We start from the raw sequence: 24,575 nt of genomic DNA, 5'->3' as shown, positions 1-24,575 counted from the left end.
ATCTGCCACCTATTTCCTTAAACACTTCGCCCATGTCAGTTGCAGTTTAACTAACCCCCTACTCTATTTAATCTCTCCCTCACCTCTAATACGTAATCTGAGTGTGAGATCTTCGACTTTGGTCCTGTCAATTTTTATTCTATTAATTTCAAAGGGCCTCTCAATTCTTGAAAGAATATTATCAGAAAGGGAGTGAACTGAGTAGATTCGTTTGGGGAATTGCTCATGGCAAACAACACCAATGGGACACCTTTATCCCAATCATTTGGCTAATCCTGATAGTCTGCTCTCAACATCGACTTCAAAGTCTGCTGTCACCTTTCTATAGGTTCCTAGGATTCAGGGTGATACGCACTGCGTTTAAACTGCTGTGTAGCGAAGCTACCCATAACCTTCTCATACACCCTAGCAGTAAAACGTTACCCTGGTCCGACAGTATCTCTCTGAGTTCCCCTTACATTGTGAAGAAAGCTTCTACCTCCTCTGGTACCACTTTTCATCAATCATGCGGAATGGAATTTCCTGCAGAAATCTGGTAGATACATCCATTATGGGTAACAAGTACTGATTTCCATTTTTAATTCTCGACAGGAGACCTACCCAACCAATTTAAGCAGCGTGAGAAGTTCGTCAAACGTAATAATTTTCAAAAAGGTGCTGATTTGATTACCATCAGTTGTCTAACTGAATTGAGCATTCATGACCTGTGCATCAAAATTTTACCACATCCCCATGCATTCTAGGCTAATAACAATATTTATGTACCTTAGCTTGAGTCTTTCATACCTGTAGGTGAACTCTGACAAGTAGTTCACATGTAAGCGGTAACACCTTCTGTCTGCATGCTACCAGCAACACCATCTGGTGTACCCCAGTCCATTTTCCCTCTGCACCAATCTGCCGTGATCTCCATTTCTGCCTTAGGATTCTATTCTTCAGGAAATAACCTTTCAGAGTATTTTCTGCCTCCTTTTCGGAGTATGCATCCCAACACATTGTTTTATCGTCTTGTCTTCCGGTTGCATCTGTTTTAATCTTTCAGGAGTAAACATTTCTGTCTGATCCTCTGCCTGTTCAGGTTTTTTACTCACCATTACGTTAAGCAGGGTATCCACGAATTCAACCTCAACTCCTTTATTTTTCTTTTTACTTTTCCCTTCGTGTTGTGACTGATGGTAGTTGGATTTGGTTATCACGTAGTCTGGGAAGCAAGCAGGACACTTTTGTTTTAACTTATTTTTTTCTGGCCTTTTGTGGCCTTCTCCACAGCAAAGGGTGTCAGTCCAACCCGGGGCCCTGCCAAAACATTCCAAAGAACTAATCGAGTTCCTGGAATTTACACTGTGCTAATCACTTTTACTGAAATTTCCTCAGTCTCGTGTTGACACTGTATCATGATCTTACAGATGGGAGCGCTAAATTTCTGTCCATCTATGCTACAAATTACGTCAATCGCGGGTAACAAATCAGAAATAGTGCATACTCACTCATGCTTTACTAACAAAGTTTGTTTAGATCATGTATCTCCAAATTAGAGGAAGTACATTCCGCCTATTGATGGAGTGCAGCGTAGGTTCACGAGGTCAATTTTCAGAATGGTGAAGCTATCATATGTTGAAAGATTGGAGTGACTGGGCCAGTATACACTTGAGCTGAACATGTGTTGCTGGAAATGCGCAGCAGATCAGGCAGCATTCAAGGAAAAGGAGAATCGATGTTTCGGGCATAAGCCCTTCTTCAGGAATACTCTCCTCTGCTCTGATCTCCAGCATCTGCAGTCCTCACTTTCTCCTAGTATACACTTGAGTTTGGAAGGATTAGAGGGGATGTGATTGAGACGTTTAAGATTGTTAAATGATTGGACACTCTGGAGGCAGGAAGCATGTTTCTGATGTTGGGTGAGTCCAAAGCCAGAGGACGAATATTAAAAATACGGTGAGTGCCATTTAGAACAGAGTTGAGGAGCAATGTCTTCACCCCGTGAGTGGTGGATATATGCAATGCTCTGGCCCAGAAGGCAGTGGAGGCCAAGTCTCTGCATACTTTCAAGGAAGAGATGGATAGCACTCTGAAATATTGTGGAATAAAGGATTACGGGTGTAAGGAAGGAACAAGATACTGATTGTGGATAATCAGCCATGATCATAATGAATGTCGGTGCTGGCTCGAAGGGCCGAATGACTTAATCGTGCACCTACTGTCTATTGTCTATTGTGTGTCAAGCGGCACAGAAGTAAACTGTTTATTATGGTTTCTGATAGGTCCTCATGTTGAGATTATGCTGTTGTGGAAATATCACGATGTTTTCTAATCCAAACTAGGCCAATCGTCTGTCACCTGGGGGTGGGCTGGGGGTGGGTGGGTGGTTTTTAACATCATCTAATAAAATATCAACATCTGCAATCTGGTGTCAATCATAGTGAATTAAAGCCCATGCCGATTGGTAACATCATTGTGCTTCGCCAATGTACTGTCAGGAATGAGAATTGGCTTCTTTCCTGGTCTGGTATAAAAGTGACTCCCAATACAAAGAAATGTGATAAACTGCCAATGGTCTCTGAAACGGTTAAGAACAACACTCAATTGTATCAAACTGCTCCAAAGTCTTAAATAATGAAACCGGGCTGAACACCGAGCAGCACTCTCAGTATTGTAAAAAGGAATGGGAAAAGCAATCCTGCCGGCCCTGAGGAGCCCTTCTTTCTAAGATCTGTTAACCTGCTTTCACTTTTACTGAGGTTACCCGCTGACGGCACAGAAGCATTGGGAAATGTGTAGCCATTCAACACATTGAACACACCTCCCCTTTCTAGTTCTTGTTCGAACATCTCCTCAATACATTTCTCCCCTCCCAGTATCCCTCTTCCCTCTCAAGCCTGTCATCCCAGAGATCAGTCTGTTCATCCTTCACTGTTCTCTCAGAACGTCAGGTCTGTGCTTTATTCAGTAAAGGAGACCAAGGCACGCAGGCATCCTGCACCTGTATTCAACTCGCCTTGAGATGAATGGGAACTCACCCTTTATACTTCCGAACTGTTTTCTGTTTCTGCAGTATTGTTTTCAGAGAGATGGTGTACTCGTGTAGAGAGAGATCCAGATCCTTCTCAATGTTACAGCTGCCCATTATAATGGGCCAATGTACAATGAGTCAGAATCTATGCCAATCACAGTAATGACGTTTGGTTTCAGAACTCACCACACTCCAAGGGCCTCAGAGGTCTGCACAGAAGGAAACTGGAAAAGGGCAATAAATACCTTCAGACACTAACTCTTTTCAAGAAATTCTTTCTCATGTGGGAGTCTGCCGTTCTATATTTTTTCAAACAAAGTGCAAAATGTCGGATCTATCCACATTGCTCTCCATCTCCCACGTATTTGCCAATTCACTTCACTTGTCTCAATCGCCTTCGATGGTTTTACAGCCTTCTCACCCACTCTCTTATCAATATAATTTAGTGCCTTAAGTAGACTTTGGAAATATTCCATGTGATCCCCTTAAACAAATATATTGAAAATACTTGGCGCCCAAGTTCCGACTCCTGTAATACTTGGAAAGCCTTTGCTTCCAATGATTCTTTTATTCTAGTGCTTCCAGTCCAAGGGCTCTTGTGCTAGAGCTTGTCCGCTCTAAACTCGTATTTTCTCACCCTCTTTTATACAAGTTGCTAACAGCTTCGGCAGCAGCGTGAGCGCAACTTGCAGATTTAAGTGGATTTAGGGTGTTGCCCTGGAGGGTTCTCAAGCCGGAGCCAGAAAACGGACTTCGAGCTGGGCCCATTGTAGAGGAGAATGAGAAGAAGAATATGACCAAGAATAGGACCTAGAATCGGCTTCTGTTATATCGGCAAGGTGACGTGAGTGAGATGATGCCCGAGGTTCATCGACTTCATTCTTGACTGGGTTCTGAGATGGCAGTGATAGCATGGCTGGTGGAAGTACATCATGGTTTCTGAGCAATGATTACCAACCAGGATTTTGATACTGGTGGATTCAGTGATGGTAACACAATTGAATGCCAAGGAGCAGTGTTTAGATTGTAGTTTAGTGGTGATAGTCACGGTCTGGTATTCGTGTGGCATCAATATTACTTGCCACGTGTCAGCCTGGATACTGTCCAGAAATTGTCGCATTTGGACATGGACTGCTTCAGTATCTGAGGAGCCACAAATGTTGCAGAACATTGTACAATCATTGGCGAATATCCCTACTTCTGACATTATATTAGAGGAATGTCATTGGTGAAGCAGCTCTAAAGATGTTTGTGCCTAGGCCACCGCCAGAGATACTCCTAAAGACTTGTCCTGGAGCAGAATTGACTGACCTTGATCAAGCATGACCATTTTTCTACGTGTCAGGTATGATTCTAACCAGCTGGGAGTTTGCCACTGATACCCATTGATTCTAGTTTTGCTTACGCCGCTTGATGATACAATTGGCCAAAGGCAGCCTTATTTTAAAGGGCAGTCACTCTCACTGCACCTCTGGAATTCAGCTCTTTTGTCCATGTTTGAAACAAGGTAATGAGGTCAGGAGCTGAGTACCCCTGGTGGAACCCAAAGTGAGTGTCATTGACCAGCTTATTGCTGAGCAGGTGCAGCTTGAATGCACTGACACCTTCCATCACTTTCCTGATGATCAAGGGTAGACTGATGGGTCGGTAATTGGCCGCATTGTATTTGTTCTGCTTTTTACGTATAGGAGATACTTGGGTAATTTTCCACATAATAGGGGAAATGTCGTTGTTGTAACGGTATTAGAACAGCTTGGCTCGGGCAGTGACAAGTTCTGGAGCACAAGTTTTCAGTAGTATTGCCAGAATGTTTTCAGCATGTATACCCTTTGGAGTATCAGGTGTCTCCAACCGTTTCTGGATATCACATGAAGTGCATCAAATTGGTTAATGACTGGTAACTGAATTATTGAGGACCACTGGAGGACGCCGAGATGGATCATCCACTCAGCACTTCTGACAGAGGATTGTTGCGAATGCATCAGCCTTATCTTTTACATTGATGTGCTGGGCTTTTCCATCATTAAGGGTGGGAATATTTGTGGAATCTCTTCCTCCAGTGAATTGTTGGGTTGTCGCCTGCGTTATTCGACTAGATGTGGAAGGTCTGAAGAGCTTAGATCTGATCTGTTGCCAATAGGATTACTCAGCTCTGTCTATGACTTACTACTTATGCTGCTTGGCGCACACATCGTCCTGGTTGGTGGCTTCACCAGGCTGATTCCTCATCTTCAGGTATGCCTGGTGCTGCTCCTGCCATCCCACACACTCCATTGAACCAAAGTTGATCCTCTGGCTTCATGGTAATTCTTGCGAGGGGGACATGCCAGACCATGAGGTTGCGCTGGATTGCAATTCTGCAGCTATTGATGACCCTCAACACCTTATGGACACCCAGACTCCAGCTGCTTAATCAGTTTGAAGTTTGTCTTATTTAGCACGGTGATAGTGTCACCCAAAATGTTCTAGGTTAATCTCAATCTGAAGGTGTGACCTTGGCACCACAATGACTATGCGGCGGTCATTTTTTCCGATACTGTCATGGACAGATACTTCTGCAACTGACAGATTAATAAGGATGACTGAAGTATGTTTTTTCCTCTTGTTGGTTCCTTCACCGCCTGCAGCAGACCCAGTCTAGCAGTTATATCCTTTAGAACCTGACTAGCACGATCAGTAATGCTGCTGCCGAGCCACTCTGGTTGGTGGACATTGAAATCCCCCACCCAGAGTCCATTTTGCGTCCTTGCCACCCTCAGTGCTTCCTCCAAGTGTTGATCAGCATGGAGGAGTACTGACTCATCAGTTGAAAGAGGCTGGTACATGGTAATCAGCAGGAGATTTCCTTTCCCATGTGTAAACTAACGCCATGAGACTTCATGGGATACAGAGTCACTGTTGAGGATTCCCAGAGCAATTCCCTTCCAACTGTATCCCACTGTGCCGCCATGTCTACTGTGTCTGTCTTGCTTGTGAGACAGGAGATATCCAGGGAAGGCGATGGTGTGTCTGGGACATAGACATACTCACAGCATCATACCTTACACACAATGTCAGGCTGTTGCTTGACGAGTCTGTTTATTTCTGTTCACTGTTTCCTGCTAGCTGTTCCATTCTAGAAACATGTCCATATATGCACCCCAATCCACGAAGATTTGATTTTGCAAACTGGTCTTGGAGCTTTACAAAACCCCTTTCTGAAAATCCACATGTTTTATATCCATTGCGTCTGTTTCATTTGTCTCCCAGTCTGTTTCTCACACATAATAACCATTTCATAAATCGATGTTAGTGTTGTCTATGACCATTACTTTCAGTTCAAATAATTTCTGCTAAACCATTTACGTACTATGCTCTTTGTTTCATGTACTATATGAATTTTCTGCATTAGACTTAGTTTTCCTAGTATTGTTAGAAATTTCTAGAACATAGAACATAGAAAATAGAACAATACAGCACAGAACAGGCCCTTCGGCCCACGATGTTGTGCCGAACTTCTCTCCTAGATTAAGCAACCATCCATGTACCTATCCAAAAGCCGCTTAAAGGTCGCCAATGATTCTAACTCTACCACTCCCACGGGCAGCGCATTCCATGCCCCCACCACTCTCTGGGTAAAGAACCCACCCCTGACATCTCCCCTATACCTTCCACCCTTCACCTTAAATTTATGTCCCCTTGTAACACTCTGTTGTACCCGGGGAAAAAGTTTCTGACTGTCTACTCTATCTATTCCTCTGATCATCTTATAAACTTCTGTCAAGTCACCCCTCATCCTTCGCCGTTCCAAACAGAAAAGGCCGAGAACTCTCAACCTATCCTCGTACGACCTATTCTCCATTCCATGCAACATCCTGGTAAATCTTCTCTGCACCCTCTCCAAAGCTTCCACATCTTTCCTAAAGTGTGGCGACCAGAACTGCACACAGTACTCCAAATGTGGCCTAACCAAAGTCCTGTACAGCTGCAACATCACTTCAAGACTCTTGAATTCAATCCCTCTGCTAATGAACGATAATACACCATAGGCCTTCTTACAAACTCTATCCACCTGTGGCAACTTTCAAAGATCTATGTACATAGACCCCAAGATCCCTCTGTTCCTCCACCTGACTAAGAATCCTGTATTCCGCATTCTTATTTGTTCTTGCAAAATGGACAACCTCACACTTGGCAGGGTTGAACTCCATCTGCCACTCCTCAGCCCAGCTCTGCATCATATCTAAGTCCCTTTACAAACGACAAATGCCCTCCTCACTGTCTACAACTCCACCTATCTTCGTATCATCTGCAAATTTACTGACCCACCCTTCGATTGCCTCATCCAAGTCATTAATAAAAATTACAAACAGCAGGGGACCCAGAACTGATCCCTGCGGAACTCCACTTGTAACTGTGAAGATAAAACTGAAGTAGTGGCTTCATAATTCTGCCATCCCTCTGTTCCCTATTCTCCATTCTCTGGGTTCAAACCGCAAGTTAGCTGTACTTGCTTTCTCTTATTTCTCACATTGAAATAATTTAACAAGCTATAACGGTTCACTCTTCTAACTCTTGTGAATATACTCTTCAGAAATCCATCAATTTCTGCTTTAAACTGCTCAAAATTGACCTTCCACACCATACACTCATAGGCACATAGACTCTGTGCCAACAGAAATACAGCATGATCTATATTAGTCCCACTTGCCTGCAGCTGGCCTATTGCCTGGAATGTTATGACACTTCCAAGTGTTCGTCCAAGTACTTCTTTAAGGCTGTGAGGATACCAGTGTCAACTCCCCTCTCATAAAGTACATTCCAGAACACAACACCTTCTTGGTGAAAAAAAATTAAATCCTCTATGAACATCAAAACCATCACTTTTCAAGTGTGCACCCTTGTTTTTGACACTCTGACTAAAAGGAATAGCTGCTGTCTATCCACCATGTCCATATCCCTCGTAATCATTTCCTTCTGAACCACGCCCCCCTCAGCCTTGTGTGCTCCAAAGTAAACAACCCGAGCTTATCCAGCCTCTCTCCATAGCTGATATGCTCCATCCCAGGGAACATCCTGAAAAATCTCCTCTGCACACCTTCCAGTACAATCACATCCTTCCTGGAATGTGGCGCCCAGAACTACATATAGTACTCCATCTTGGCCTTGCATAGCTCTTATAAACTCTGCCCTGATGAATAAAGGCTACACCCAAGGTCCAATTCTTAACTCGTCCATTACCCTGCCCAGTCACATTCAAGGATGTGTGAAGAAGCACCCTGTGAGCTTCCTCGTGTGCTGCCATTTGAGTCCTCCCCTGTCTGGTTCCTTTTTCCAAAGTGCATCACCATATATTTATCACGGTTACATTCCAACCGCCATTTACCTGCCCATCTTACCATTCCATCTGTATCTTCCTGACCTTCCTCCTCACTACCAACCACCCGGCCAATCTTTGTGTCCAACACAAACTTGCTGAACACAACTGCCACCCCGTCCAGCCACTCCCCTGCAGATTCACATCTACACCATTTAAGAATACCACAAGTAATAAGGGTCAGAGCACTAATCCCTGTGGTACACCAGGATACACTAACCTCCAGTCACACAGCCTTCTCCCACCACCGTCCTACTTGCCCACTAAGACAGCTTTCGTTGTAACTTGTCGCGTTATCCTTGATACTGTGAGTGTTTACTTTATTTTTCAGCTTCCCGAATGGAACTTTGGTAAAGGCCTTGCTGTAAAAGTAAACAAGCGACCACCTCATATTAATTCAATCAAATTCATTAGATGTGACTTACTTCTGATAAAGTCATTATGGTTATCCTTGATTAAACCTTGCCAAACTGATTGGAGTTCAATTTTCTCCTTCCCAATTTTCTTCAGTATTTTCCATAACAGTGATCTAACATTCGCTCATCTATACTTCCTTGGTCCATCCCTACCACCCTTAGTGTGAAGTGGAATCATATTAGCTGTTCTCCAATCCTCTGACACCTTCACTATGGTCAGATTTCAATTAAAATTTTCAGTCAGGGTCTTTACTCCTTTGTCTCGAATTGCAGCCTGTTTTACAACTCATTTGAATATGGGGATTAGTTAAATTTTATACCAGACAAAGCCTCAAATCCCTGCTCGTGTTTTACATCAACCTGTTTAAGAATTTCCCGTCCATCTTCTTGAATTCTGTACCTATATTCTCCTTCTCTGAAGTAAAACAGATGTGAATCCTCATGTTGCAATCTACCAATGCTCACCAGCTTCACACACAGATTGTCCCTTTGTTTTCTAATGGACGCTAACTGTTTGCTGATTATTCTGTTCTACTTGTACATGCAGAATATCGTGGAATTATCCCTTATCTCGCCTGTTTGCACTTTTCCACGTCCTGTGTTATTAAGTCCCCTCGGTGTTTCTAAGTTGCACTACAATCACTTCTCATCTTCTGAAACTCGAGATCACAGGCTGAGTTTCCCCATCAGCCAATGTTGTCGTTTTAGGGATTAATACGGAGAATGCCTTTTGCAGTTCCTCTGTACTCAGTATATTCTATTTTAGATTGGGACTCCAATCGATCCACAATATTCCAAGTTTAATCACACCAACACTCTATGCAATTGGTGGATGACATCGTCTATATTCCAATTGCATTCACATGAATGTAAATCTAATTTTTACTTTCCCATTTGCATATGTTCTGCCCAATACCGTTCGCATAACTTTTCTTATGAGCTTACTGCGTGAGTTCTATAAAAAATTCTCCTAAATATCCAACGATACCTTATCCATTGGTTCCTCATTGCCTATGTCTACAGGAACCGTCTTCAAACCAATCCAAAAATAAAACGTTTGCACTTCTGGTTTTCCTTTCATCGAGCATTATCATACTCCCCAGTTTTACGCTTACCTCAATGTATATAGTAGCACATGATTTGCATTCGAGTCCAACAGTCCAATGGATGCCAAGTTAACTGGTCCATAGTTCAGCACTCTCCATCATCACCCTTTCTCAAACTGGCGGATAATAATTATAACCGTCCCTAATCCCGATTCGCTTCCTGCCTTTCAGGAATGTGTCGGAAAATAACATGAAAATCCGTAATTCAATCAATATGACTATTGCTGCTTCCACTGAAACGTTTGGATGAAATAGATCTGGTCTGTCAGATTTATCAACAGTCAATCCAGCTTTCTTTTCAAATACTACATTATCACTGATATGAATGATCTTAGACATTACTTACACAAGTTCCATGGTCACTTGCTGTTTCTGGAAGAATTTATGGATTTTCTTCCATGAAGACAGACACAAAGTAACTATTTTTTTCTCTGTAACGTGTCTGTTCTCTACACTAAATTATCCTGTCCGCATAATAACTGTCTCACATTTGACCTTGTTTTTATTTCTCTTTCATACATTGATAGAAAGCTTTTTAGCAGTCTTTTTTTTATTTGCATGGTTTTTCTCTTTTTGAATTTCTTCACAGTTTCTTGTTCCTCCTTTCCTGGGTCATACATTTCTCTGAATCCACTGGCTTACAACAATACTCGATATTGTTTTAAGCCACTTCCTTTGATCTAATAGGTAGATGAAGGTGGGGCTGAAAGTTATAGTTCGGTGGACCAGATTGATGGGAAGGAAGATGAACACATAAGGACATGGAACATAGAAAAGTACAGCTCAGAACAGGCACTTCGGGCTACGATGTTGTGCCAAGGATCAAGCGTAATGTAACAATATAATAAACTCATCTACGCACCCCTCAATTCACTGCTGTCCATTTGAATGTTCAGCAGGTGTTTTAGTTTCACCAATAACTCTGCTTCCACCATCACAACTGGCAATGGATTCCATGTATTCACAACTATCTGCGTAAAGAACCTTCCTCTGAAGTCTCCTCTATACCTTCCTCCCAATATCTTAAAACTATGACACCTCGCCTCAGTCATCCCTGCCCTGGGGAAACGTCTCTGGCTATTGACTCTATCTATGCTTCTCATTACCATGTACATCTTTATCGGTCAGCTCTCTTCCTCCTTAACTCCAGAGAGAAACGGCCAAGCTTAGTAAACCTCTGTATATAAGACAAGCCCTCCAGAACAGTCAGCATTATGGTAAACCTTGTTTGCACCTACTCCAAAGCCTCTGTAGCTTTCCAACAGTAGGACGACCAGAGCTGGACACGATATTCCAAGTGTAGTCCCACGAGGGACTTGTAGATCTATAGCAAAACCTCGCAGCTCTTAAATTTGATCACCTTGTTAATGAAAGCCAAGCCATCATATGGACTTGTGTGTTAACTTTAAGGGATCTACGTATTTTGGATCAGATTGGTGCTGGAAAGGTACAGCGGGTCAGACAGCATCCGTTTGGCAGTAAAATCGACGTTTCAGGCCAAACCCTTTCATCAGGAATGAACACCAAGAGCCCTCTGTTCTTCCACACTGCTTAGAACCTTGTCTTTAATCCTATATTCAGCATTTAGGTGAGACCTCCCAAAGTGCATAACTTTGCAGTTATTCAGGTTGAACTACATCTGCCATTTCTCAGCCCAACTCTGCATCCTTTCTATGTCGTGCTCCAACCTGCAATAGCCCTCGGTACTATCAATGGCACCTCTAACCTTTACGTTGTCTGCAAATTTTGATCACCCACCCCTCAATCTCCTCATCGAAGTCATTTTTAAAAATACAAAGTGCAGAAGCCGAAGATCAGAGGGTCCTGACTCAACATTGAATACTTTCCATCTACAAAAACAATGTGCTTTCTGTCGTCCAACCAATTCTGATTACAGATAGACAAATCTCCTTGTTTCCCATACCTTCTGATTGTATGAATGAGCCTACTACGGGGAACCGTACCAAAGTCCATATACATCACATCTACTACTTTACCTTTGTCGACCTCTCTTCTCACCTCCTCAAAGAAACCAATAAGATTAGTTTGGCATGACATACTCCTCACAACGTTACCCTGACTGCCTTAAGTCAAGCTATGCTTTCCGAAATAGTCAGAAATCCTCTCCCTCAGAATTTTTTCCAAAACCTTGCTAACCACAGATATAAGACTAACTGGTGTTCTTTATTGAAAAGAGGAACAACATGCGCCTCCATCCAATCCTCATGTATGACTCCGATAGAGATTGAGGAATTAAAGATTTCACCAGCAGCTTATGAACCTCCTTTCTCGCTTCCCAGAGCAACCATTGTGACCAGTGTGACAATATCAGAGTTGTTCTCCGAAAGGTCCCACATGTTGACGTCCTGTCTCGGCAAAGTAGTGAAGACCACATCGGGTTTAATGGATGCAGTAGATGATGCGTTCTGTCTCCCTTCATCACCTATCACTTTCAACCCCATCTTCATCGACCTATCGCATTGCCAGCTGCCTGCCCCACCCCACCCCCGCCCCCGCATTACCCCGCCCACTTATCTCTCAACACCCTTGTCCCACAAGCCTCATGCCTGATGAAAGCCTTATGCCTGAAACATCGATTATCCTGCTCCTCGGCCAGTGCCGGATCTGCTGTGCCTTTCCAGCAACTTACAGTCCCCACTTTCTCCTCACACCTTCACGGCTTGCATGACCGAGATTTACAACGGTTACTTCAAATAATACAAAAATGTCATGTACTCAAACAGGATAAAATAAAACCAATACATTGTGGTCACTATTTTCAAAAGGTCGTTTATGGCAAAGTTTTCAATGAACTCTTCTCATCATCCAACACGTATTCCTAAATAACCTGATCTCAAGCTATGTGCTCGATATAATGCTAATGCAAGCCATCTCACAAATGCTCACGAAGTCCATTTTCCCCAGAAATAGCATTCAGTAGGCTTAACATAGTTCAGAAGCAGTACATTATTACTGCAGTACCTACAAATAGATATCTCATTTCCTATTTTATAACATTCCCAACACTGATATTGCAGCTTTCACTTTGATATATAAATCCCATTAATGTTTCCTTCTCCTTGCTGTTTCTGAGCTCCACCTTACACGATTCTGTTGAATCTGAGCGACGTGGGCTCTGGGGAGATTAATGGCAGAGCTTATCTCGCCACATCAGTTTTGCTCTTCTCAAGCATTGTGATATTTTCTCCAGATCTCCAGATATTTTGGTGGAGTAGAAAAGGACAATGATCTTTCAATAATGCTGCGTATTCCCCCAGACAGCTGAGACTGCTCCAAACTGGGTGAGAACCTTACAGCAGGCTGGAAAAGTGTTGCTGCTGCTGTAAGGATCGTAGTGAGATCACATCTGGAATAGTGTGTACAGATTTAGTTTCCTCACTGAAGAAAATATATTGCTATATTGGAAGTAGCTCAGAAATGGTTCCCTCAACTATTCCTGCAACGAAATTGTTAGCTTAAAAGGAAAGGATGATCAGGTTGATCCAATATCCATTGGACCTTACAAGAATGAAAGATGATCTTATTTTTACATTGAACATTAGACGGAGTCAGCAACAGAAGGCAATTAAACAGCAAATGGAGAAATCTGTTCCACTGCTCCAACCTGTTACATAGGAACAGCAGAACGATATTCAGACTTTACACTGTATTACACCAGAACAGTACGAGGCTCTCCAGACCCTGGAACCTGATATACACTGACAGGAGAGGCCAAACATCCCCTCGAATCGATAACACTGGGCCCAGATTAGGCCATGATGCAGCAGTATCCTATTATACAAGATCTGGATCAGGCCATTCAGCCCCGTTAAGTCTGTAACACAGGAACTGGAAGTGGCCACAGAGTGACTGGAGATTGTAACACTGGGATAACAGGACGCCATTCAGGCCCACTGACCCTGGTGCAAGTGAATTGGATAAGAATACAAACTATCTGAGACTCATTTTATGAGAAAGCAGGAGGCAATTCAGACATGTGTCCGTTATATGGCAACAGGAATTGATCAATCACTCACTCGGTCCCATCTCAGTGATACGTGAGCAGACTGTTCAGTATCTCCACCTATTATGGAGATGAATGAGGATACCCATTAGCCCCTCAAACTGTTACATAGCAACAGAAGGAGGTCATTCTGGCCAGAGAGATGATAACATGGGAACACTAGAAATCCGAAAGCCCATCAATTTTGTACACCAGCAGGATGATAAGTCCATTCAGCCCCTTACACAGCAATTGGAGAAGACTTTCTAAAGGGAAGAACTTATAATAACTGTAAGATGTAATGATAAAATTGTTGTAATTTACAGCAATTTATTAGAATCCATTGTTCGGGCATTTGTAAAGTTACACCATAATCCATCGGAGACAAAATGGCTTTACAAAGGATAAATCATGTTTGAATTGTTTGCTTGAGTTACTTAAAGATGTGACAAACAAAGTGGGTAGTGGGAATCCTGAAGATCGAATATATTTGGTCTTCCTGAAGGCAACGGATTTGTCGCTTCTCCAAAGAGTAAGTGGTAAGATCAGACAACATATGTTTATGAGTAATTTATTAGCATGGATGGAGGATAGGTTAACCAACAAAATGTAGTCACATGCAATAATGTGTCATTTTCTTTTGGCAAATGCAACTTGTGGGGTGGCATAGATTTCAGTTCTCAGTCCTCAACTATTTGTAATCGATGTTACTACTCGGCTGAGGGGACAGAAAACAATACAACCAAATATTCAGATGACACTAACATCGGTGGGGATATACTTCAGAAGGAAGATGTAAGATATCAAAAATGAATAAGCATAGGCTGTGTGAACGGGCCAACATTGGTCAATGAAAATTAAATTGGATAAATATTGGGTTATTCAAGTTGTCCAGAGTAAAAGAAAGGCAAATTAATATCTAAATGGAGAGAAACTTCAGAGTTCTTAGCGGCAGAGTGCTCTGGATGTCCGTGTGCATATCATAGAAATCCAGCGTGCAGGTACAGCAGGTAATGGGAAAGTCAAGCGTAGTTTCAGTGTTTCTTTGTAAAACGAGCCAGGAGAAAGGTATGGAGTATTGCTGTAGCAATGTAAGGCATTAGTGAGGCTGCAACTAGAGTAGAGTTTGGATACCCTGACTTGCGGAAGGATGCATTTGAATTGGAGGCAATTCCAACGAGGTTCATTAGATTGATTCCAGAGATAAGGCGTTTGTCTCATAAAGGGAGATTGAGCAGTTCGGGCCTATACTCTCGAGTTTATAAGAATGAAAAGAGATCTCATTGAGGTCTGTTCAAGAGTAAAATTAATTGGCATTGTCGATGTGGAGTGGATTTTATTTTCATATGGCGTAAACTACAACAAGAGATTAGAGCTTCAGGATGGAGAGCAGGCAGGATAGTTGAGCTGAGGCCATGTTGATATCAGCCATGATTGTATTCAATGGTGGAGCAGGCTCGATATGCTTAATTACCGACTGAGGTTCCTCGTTCTTTTTCAGCCATTCGACTGTGTTTCACAGGAATAGGGGAGGACTGCTTATCAAACAGGAAGCAGGCACTCCGGATCAATCAATCTGAATCAGCTTGACAGAATGCAACCAGTGGTAGAACATAGCGAGCACCGCTGGGTCTCCAACTTTTTATAATCTATATCAATGATCAGGAGGAAGGAACAAATGTCTCTGTGATAACCAAGAGAGTAAATTAACAAGAGGGGGTTAAGAGTATACAGGTAAAGTCGACGGATAATGGTTTGGCAGTGGAAATTAACATGATATAACCTGTCATTCTTTTACAGGAAGAATGGAAATCAGGATGTTACTGAAATGGAGAGAGTTCACAGGACTTAGTGATACTGTGTACTGGCGTGGGAGAGAGAAAATGTTGCATTCACTTCATCCAGAACATATATCCTCAGTCTCCAAATGGTGGTGGTGGGGGTTCACTCAGACCCATTGATTTGGGAGGTTTTGCTCCATCTCGCTGATGTTTTGTTCCCTTACACTCCAAGTGGCCCCATTGCTCTCAGTACACATGGGATATTTTGAGGTGGTTGAGTGTCTGTGGTGACGGTGATTTGAAACGTGTATCAAGGGCATGGCTTTTATCCAAGATGCATTCATTTCTTTCTACGTGGATATCCGAGGACGATGGGAATAGCTGCCTGCTTCAGAATGAAGATACTGTGGCTGCTGTCAGGACAGGGGTATTCACCAACATGATGTACTGTGCATGGGCACGCTGCAACATTAATAGGGAGAGAGCTCCTTCAGTTCCTCTACCTCTCCCCATTGACATAGGGACCCGCCGAACCATGCACAACAATGGGAATCCAAGGATACTGGGAAAACAAGGATACATCTGGCAGCAACCTGATGAGGGAGAAAATGTTGCATTCACTTCATCCAGAACATATATCCTCAGTCTCCAAATGGTGACATTAACGTCGAGATACTGGGAGATGATGGAGCTGTCAACCCCTCCTGCCTGGAAAGTTATGGAACATAGAAGCTGAATGAAACTGTGACCCTAACAGACACTGGCAGCACCGTCCTCCCCCTGGTGTGAAGCTGCAGGCCGTGTTAAAGGAGGTAACAGGGCACTGTGACCAGCTCCTTTTTCAGTCAGCGACCCCCACACTCTGCTCCTGGGTTAAGTGTCATTTGGGAAGCTGTTCCTGGAAAACTCGGGGTGGGTACAGCCGATCCCTTTCCCCACACACTCTCACTCCGTGGTTTCAGAAATTTCCCTCTCTGCAGCCTCTGCTCCATTTATTGTTCATGTTGCAGCCCAGATGCTGTAACTAGAGTTCCCATGCACCATCCAGTGTTTGGTCCGCATATCCTCAGCTATCCCTGAATGTCTGAGGCAGCTCACTGCACAACCTACAGCAAAACATCCACAGCATCTCCACGAACTTTTTAATAACAGCAGTCAGTCCGGACCGCTTCAGCTACAAGTGTTGTGCACCAGAGCAGAGCCCATGCAAAACATTTTGAGTCCGCTTAGACTCAAATGTTTCCTTATTTTGACTCTAAATGTGAAGTGTGTGTTTCAGATACGTTGAGACTGTTCAAACCACTTGACATGAAGCAAAATATAATATATTCAAATGCTTTAGTTAAAATACTATAAAGAAAAGAACAATTTGACATAGCTTGTATGTTGCAACTTTTGCACAAACAGTAACTATCGTACCTTCTTGGTACACATTGCTTGATACAAAGGTAAATCCAAATTCAGATTTTTACATGTAGTTTTCCAGTCTAGGAGGAAACAACATCAACAGAGATCTCTGAGAGAATAGCAGCTAGGGATCATTTATTGAAACTTCCAACCCTTCTGGGATCCCAAGCAGGTTCTGAATGCTGTAGCGAAACTCAAAACAAGAAGATCTGCTCTGTGAGAGCTGGCCGCTGCCCTTCCAATGTTACCACCGTTTAGTAAAATTGAAGGCTTCCTCAGTTATTAACTTAAACAATTTCTAAGCGTTAGTTCGGCATCTCTGCCTTTAAGACATGTCTTCGAAGAAGAAAGAACAAGAGAAAATAATATTTTCAAAATGACAGAATTGTTAGACCGAGCATTTAAACATAATGAGCCATCAATATAGCTCAAGGTGGCTTCATTTTAAACCCCTTATTCTTACTCTATTTTTAGAGGACGACATACATATATATTGCATTGACACTAAGCATGCAAACGTTCACCACTATGTTTTATTTGTGTTCGTGGCCCCAGAACGCCTCCATCTTTCTTCATCCAAATCTTGACAACGCGTCACAAATTTCCTTTTTTCCGTGAAATTGTAACTCTCTCCTTCTGGTTTTCTTCTCTCTTTTTGTCTCTTTCTTCTTCCTCTCCTTTTCTTTTAACCAAAATTCAAACTGTTTCAATTCCTTTTCATGTTCAAGCTCTTCATCTGCAATTGAATTCCAGCCATTTCCAAGATTCCGATGAAGTTTCCACCAAATATTAATGCTGAGCTATTGCTGTTACTATCACTCTTTTTCTTACAGACAAACACAATCCCAACTCTAGCGTGTCTGCCAATTCCAACAGATTTGCCTTGCTCACCTTTTGTAAATTCCACGAAGTCACTTCTTCCATACCTAGAAAACTCTTAGTGACTGAAAGAGCCACTATTAAACAAAACCAGCTGAATTCAACAACTGAAGAAAAATTGCAAAAAACTGCCATATTCCGGCTGTGAACCCAACAATCTCCCTGTGCACATTCTCCCCGTTTTTGCATGAGTTTACTCCAGGCGCTTTTGTTTCTGCCCACATCCCGGTTATGTGCAGATTAGGTGAATTATCCATGTAATATTGCCGATGCTGTTCATTGATGTGTAGGTTTTGGCATTAGTTAATGTAAAGTAAGCGTGTGAGGGATTGGGTCTGGATGGGTTATTCTTCGAAGGGTCGGTGTGGATTTGCTGCGCTAAATAGCCTGAACGTAGAACATAGAACATAGAACATGTCAACGCTTTGGCCCTTGATGTCACACTTAATTTGAAAAAAAATCTTACATTTTTGACAAAGTTACAAAATCACTACAAATCTGTATAACAATATTATGCTACAACGATAACAAAAGTAAACAAACTTCTGGTCTTCTCCAGAAATCACAGAGGAGACCAAAAAAATGAAGGCCACAATTCAATGAATACCTAAAAGAAAAAGTAAATTAAACTAAGTTAAACCAAGGTAAATTCAATTGCATTCAATTGTTACCGCACTCAGCACAATCCCACCAAAGCACCCATGACATGGAAGTTTTCCTCCCAGAGGTCCCTGGACCGCCAGACGCAGCCCTCCTGACGAATCAATAGCCCTCACCAACACAACCGACAAGCCTGTGCCTATTTAGTTTAGAATGGGCGCCACGTTCTATAAATCAGTTCCATTTTCTGGTGCACCATATTCGTAAAGAAGTCGGGGGTTGTGGAGGGGGGGGGGGGGGGGATGTGCTCCATAACTAATCTACGCCACCCGAGAGTCTCGGGTGATTTTGCGACCCCAGCTCATTCAAAGGTTCTTTCTCGCACAGAAAGAATGAATACTAAACAGTTTCTTCCATTCACATTCAAATAATGTAGATTTGGCGAACCCATGAGGAGGGACATTGCATCGACCTTGATCTCATTTCACAAGACCTCTTCTAAAAGAGTTGCTACGGCACCCCAATACCTAGGAAGCATGTGGCATGACCACAAACAAGAGTAAAGATTGCCAACATCTGTTTTACATTTGGGGCAGATTGTGCATGCTCCCGCCTTAAATTTCACAAGCCGCTCAACTGCGAAATGAACCCTGTGTATTACCTTCAATTGCAAAACCTGTGTCCTATGAGAAATAAAAGTCTTCCTTACATTCTCCCAAATATCCTCCCGTGCCCCTGACACGATCTCCACACCCAGTTCTGGAGTCCGGATTCTGCACAGAAGCTCAATATTCTTCGAGATATTGCCTCCTAACCAGAGATGGACCATGCTGACTGAGAGAGCGCTGGGTGACCGAAGCGCTCTCCTCGACAAATCCGACTTATAGAGTTTAACCATCACTGCAGTCATTTTATCTGTATAAAGTCTTAATCAAAAAATAGCGAAAGAAGTTCCTCCTACATAGCGCATATATCTAGGTGAGATGTTTGAAAAACATCATAAGCTTCTCCTTAAATAAATCTCCCAAATAGGAAGCTCCTCTAGACTTCCAGAGCTTAAAGCAAGACCATCGACCCCGACTGGAATCCTGGCATTCTTACTATGAGAGTGAAAGGGTAAGTAAATTGAACACACCTCGTCGTATCAGTCACCATGCTTTAAATCATGTTAAGGACATTCAGATTTCTGCAATTGCCCATAACAGTCCTCATCCTGTCCATGAACATAAGATTGATGAATGGGCAATTTGTCGGTGGGGCCTTGATGTCGAGTCAGATTGACCGTGTGTCCTGGCAAGCCCAATCATCTACATAATATAGTAGGGAACTCAATAGATATTTCTTAAAATCTGGAAAATCCAAACCTCCCAACCCCTGTGGAGCTGCAATTTGTCCGGCTGAGGACGTCACCTATGATGCCAGATGAAAGATCCAAACCAACTGCAAAGCCTCTGCCGTGTTTACCTAGCCTGCATCAAACGGTGCATTTGCATGGGATGTAATAAGGGAGGAAGAACATTCATTTTGACTAGGGCTATTCTTCCTAACCAGTATATTGGAAGATCCTCCCAGCGTTGAAGGTCCTGTCTTATTTCTCTAACAATTGCACAAATATATGATTGATCGAAGGCCAGGATGATAACAATGCCTAAATAGAAGAAACCGTCCTGTGACCACCGGAATGCGATATCAGTTCCATCCTCAATATCGGATATTTTCCTAAGTCCCCCCACAGGCATGGCCGCAGACTTCATAAATTAATTTTATAACCCGAAAGCAAATCAAGCACCTTAATCACTTGTATTAAATGGGGCACAGGTACCATCAGATCAGTTAAAAAGACAAGAAGGGCATCCCATAATGGGAGATCTTATGACTGCCTGGCCCTACCTCCTAGGTAATTGATTGGTGGTCCCTCCGGATGGCCTCTGCCAATGGCTCAATCAACAATGTAATGGTGAAATGGGCACACTTGGTGACTGCCTCAACTGACACTAAAATTGTTAGACCGTATACCATTAGTGAGAACCGATGCTTTCTGTCACTCACCGGGCAAGGAGCCCTCCAAGTCCAAATCGCTACTGGCCATAAACGAGCTACGGCCATTCCACCCAGTCAAACGTTTTGACTACGTCCAGGGAGACTAACAAACCCGGAATCTATCCTTGTTGAAATTCCTGAATCATGTTAAATACTCTTCTAATATTATTAGTAAACCCATGACCCTTAATGCCACTGGCCTTGTCCCCCATGTACAGTGCCGCATATTCAGAAATCACTATGTTCCCAATTCTGCAGAACAGCACCGAGTTCCAAAATTTCGACGGGGCAAAAAACATGTCAATCCCAGTATAGCATTAGAACATAGAACATAGAACAGTACAGCACAGAACAGGCCCTTCAGACCACGATGTTGTGCCGATCACTGATCCTCATATATGCACCCTTAAATTTCTGTGACCATATGCATGTCCAGGAATATCTTAAATGTCCCCAATGACTCCGCCTCCACAACTGCTGCTGGCAACGCATTCCATGCTCTCAGAACTCTCTGTGTAAAGAACCTGCCTCTGACATCCCCTCTATACCTTCCTCCAACCAGCTTAAAACTATGACCCCTCGTGTTAGTCATTTCTGCCCTGGGAAATAGTCGCTGTATATCGACTCTGTCTATGCCTTTCAATATCTGTATATCTCATTTAGGTCCCCTTTTCTCCTCCTTTTCTCTAATGAAAAAAGTCCGAGCTCAGTCAACCTCTCCTCATAAGATCAGCCCTCCAGTCCAGACAGCATCCTGGTAAACCTCCTCTGAACCCTCTCTGAAGCATCCGCATCTTTCTTATAATAGGGCGACCAGAACTGGATGCAATTTCCAAGTGCGGTCTAAACAAAGTTTTATACAGCTGCAACAAGATCTCACGACTCTTAAACTCAATCCCCCTGTTGATGAAAGCCAAAACACAATTTGCTTGCTTAACAACCCTGTCCACTTGGGTGGCCATTTTAAGGGATCTATGTACCTGCACACCAAGATCACTCTGTTCCTCCACACTGCCTGGAATCCTATCCTTAATCCTGTACTCAGCTTTCAGATTCGACCTTCCAAAATTCATCATCTCACATTTATCCAGGTTGAACTCCCTCTGGCCTCTCTCAGCCCATCTCTGCATCCTGTCAATGTCCCGCTGCAGCCTACAACAGCCCTCAATACTGTCAACGACACCTCTAACCTTTGAGTCATCTGGAAACTTTGCTGACCCATCCTTCAATCCCCTCATCCAAGTCATTAATAAAAAAATACAAACAATAGAAGCCCAAGGACAAAGCCCTGTGGAACCACCGACTTCCAGACGGAATATTTTCCTTCTACTACCACTCGCTGTCTTCTGTTGGCCAGCCAATTCTGTATCCAGACAGCTATGTTCCCCTGAATCACATTCCTCCTGACCTTCTGAATGAGCCTACCATGGGGAACATTATCAAATGCCTTGCCGAAGTCCATATACACCACATCCACAGCTCGACCCTCATCAACGTTTCTAGTCACATCCTCAAAGAACTCGATAAGGTTTGTGAGGCATGACCTGCCCCTCACAAAGACGTGTTGGCTGCATTTAATCAAGCCATGCTCCTCCAGATGGTCATAAATCCTATCCCTCAGAATCCTTTCTAACGCCTTGCAGGCGACAGACGTGAGACTTACTGCTCTGAAATTGCCAGGGATTTCCCTATTTCCTTTCTTGAAGAGAGGAATTACATTTGCCTCTCTCCAGTTCTCAGGTACGACTCCAGTGGAGAGCGAGGAAGAAAAGATCTTCGCAAGTAAGTGGTGAATCAATTGCTTTTCTCGTTTCCAAAGCAGCCGAGGACAAATCTGGTCCGGGCCTGGCGACTTGTCAATGTTTGACAAAATTTTCAGCACATCAGCTTCCTCTATCTCTATCTATTTCAGCATGCACACCTGCTGTTCAATGGTTTCATTGACTACAAAGTTCGCTTCTTTCGTAAAAACAGAGGCAAAAAACTCATTTAGGGCTTAGACTACCTCCTCAGACTCCACATAAAAATTCCCTGATCGGCCCTACTCTTTCTTTGAACATTCTCTTATTCCTCAAGTAAGTGTAAAATGCCTTTGTGTTCTCCCTAATCCGTTCTGCCAAGCCTTTCTCGTGCCCCCTCCTGGCTCTCCTCAGACTATTTTTAAGCTCCTTCCTCACCTGCCTGTAATCCTGTAGAGCTGAGCTTGACTCTAGCTTTCTCCACCTTATGTAAGATACCTTTTTTCCGTTTGACGAGAAGCTCCACCGTTCTCGTCATCCAAGGTTCCTTTATCTTACCACTTCTTGCCTGTCTCAGAGGGACATATTTATTCATCACTTGCAACAACTAATCCTGAAATAGTCTCCACATGTCTATAGTGTCTTTACCATGGAACAATTGCACCCAATCCATGCTTCCTAACTCATGTCTAATTGCATCATAGTTTCCTCTTCCCCAATTAAATATCCTCCCTTTTTTGTCCATCCCTCTCCTTCTCCATAGCTATGTAGAATGTGAGGCAGTTGTGGTCACTATCACCAAAATGGTCTCCCACCACCAGATCTGATTCCTGCCCCGACTCGTTTCCTAGCACAAAGTCGAGAATGGCCTCTCCCCTCGTTGGCCTGTCAATCTACTGAGTTAGGAAACCCTCCTAAATACACCTGACAAAAACAGCTCCATTCAAATCTTTTGCTAGAAGGGGGGGTCCAATCAATATTGGGAAAGTTAAAGTCACCCATTACAACAACCCTACTACATCCACACTTTTCCAAAATCTGCCAACCTATGCTTTCTTCCATATCCCTGCTGCGATTAGGGATCCTGTTGTAAACCCCTAAAGAGGTGACTGTCCCTTGCTGTTCATAATTTCCACCCATACTGACTCGGTAGGCAAATCTTCCTCGACAATGGAAGCTTCTGGAGCTGTGCTACGCTCTCTGTTTAGTAATGCTGCACCCGTCCTCTTTTCCCCCCTCCCTATTCTTTTTAACTGCTCTAAACCCTGCAACATCCAGCAACCATTCCTGCCCCTGAGTAACCCATGTCTCTGTTATGGCCACAACATCGTCGCAACAGGTCCTGATCCATGCTCTAATTTCGTCACTTTTATTCCTGATACTCCTTGCGTTAAAGCAAACACACTTTAACTGATACCTTGGTTCCTTGCCAGGAAGATCCTTCCCACTAGCTGGTCTACCTCTTGCTATTGCCTCATCTGCATCAACTCTCACCTCTGGTATACAGCTCAAGTTCCCACCCCCCTGCCATACTAGTTTCAACCCTCCTGAACCACTTGAGCAAACCTTCCACCCAGGAAATTGGTCCCCTTCCAGTTCAGATGCAACCCGTCCTTCTTGCACAGGTCCCACCTTCCCCAGAAGGCATCCCAATTATCTAAATATCTGAAGCCCTCCCTCCTACACCAGCTGCGCACCCACGTATTAAGCTGAGCCCGCTTCCTGTTCTGCGCCTCGCTATCTTGTGGCACCGGTAGTAAACTAGAGAACACTACTCTATTCGTCCTGCTTTGCCTCTTCCATCCTAACTCACTGAAATTACTTTTTCTATCGACGATAATTTTCCTGGCTATATCATTAGTGCCAATATGTAACAAGATTTCTGGACGAGAATGAGTTGACGAGCCAGGAGATTCTGCTGTAACTCATTAAAGCACTGGTTAGACCACACATGAATTATTGTGTTGAGTTCGGTCGCCCCATTATGCGAAGAAATTGGAAACTTTCGAGAGTGTGCACACAGGACTTACCAGGATGTTGCCTGCGCTGGAGCGCATGTCTTTTGAAGAATTTCTGAGTGAGATAGGCTTTTCTCATTGGAATGAAGGAGAATGAGAGCTAACTTAATAGAGGTGTGAAAGATGCTGAGGCATAGACAGAGTTGACAAGAAGACACTTATTTTCCCAGGGACGAAATGCCTATCACGCAGGGAGCATAATTTTAAAGTGATTGGAAGG

Source organism: Chiloscyllium punctatum, chromosome 33 (genome assembly GCF_047496795.1).
Source record: "Chiloscyllium punctatum isolate Juve2018m chromosome 33, sChiPun1.3, whole genome shotgun sequence".
Classification (NCBI taxonomy): Eukaryota; Metazoa; Chordata; class Chondrichthyes; order Orectolobiformes; family Hemiscylliidae; genus Chiloscyllium; species Chiloscyllium punctatum.
This window is presented reverse-complemented; position numbering follows the sequence as displayed.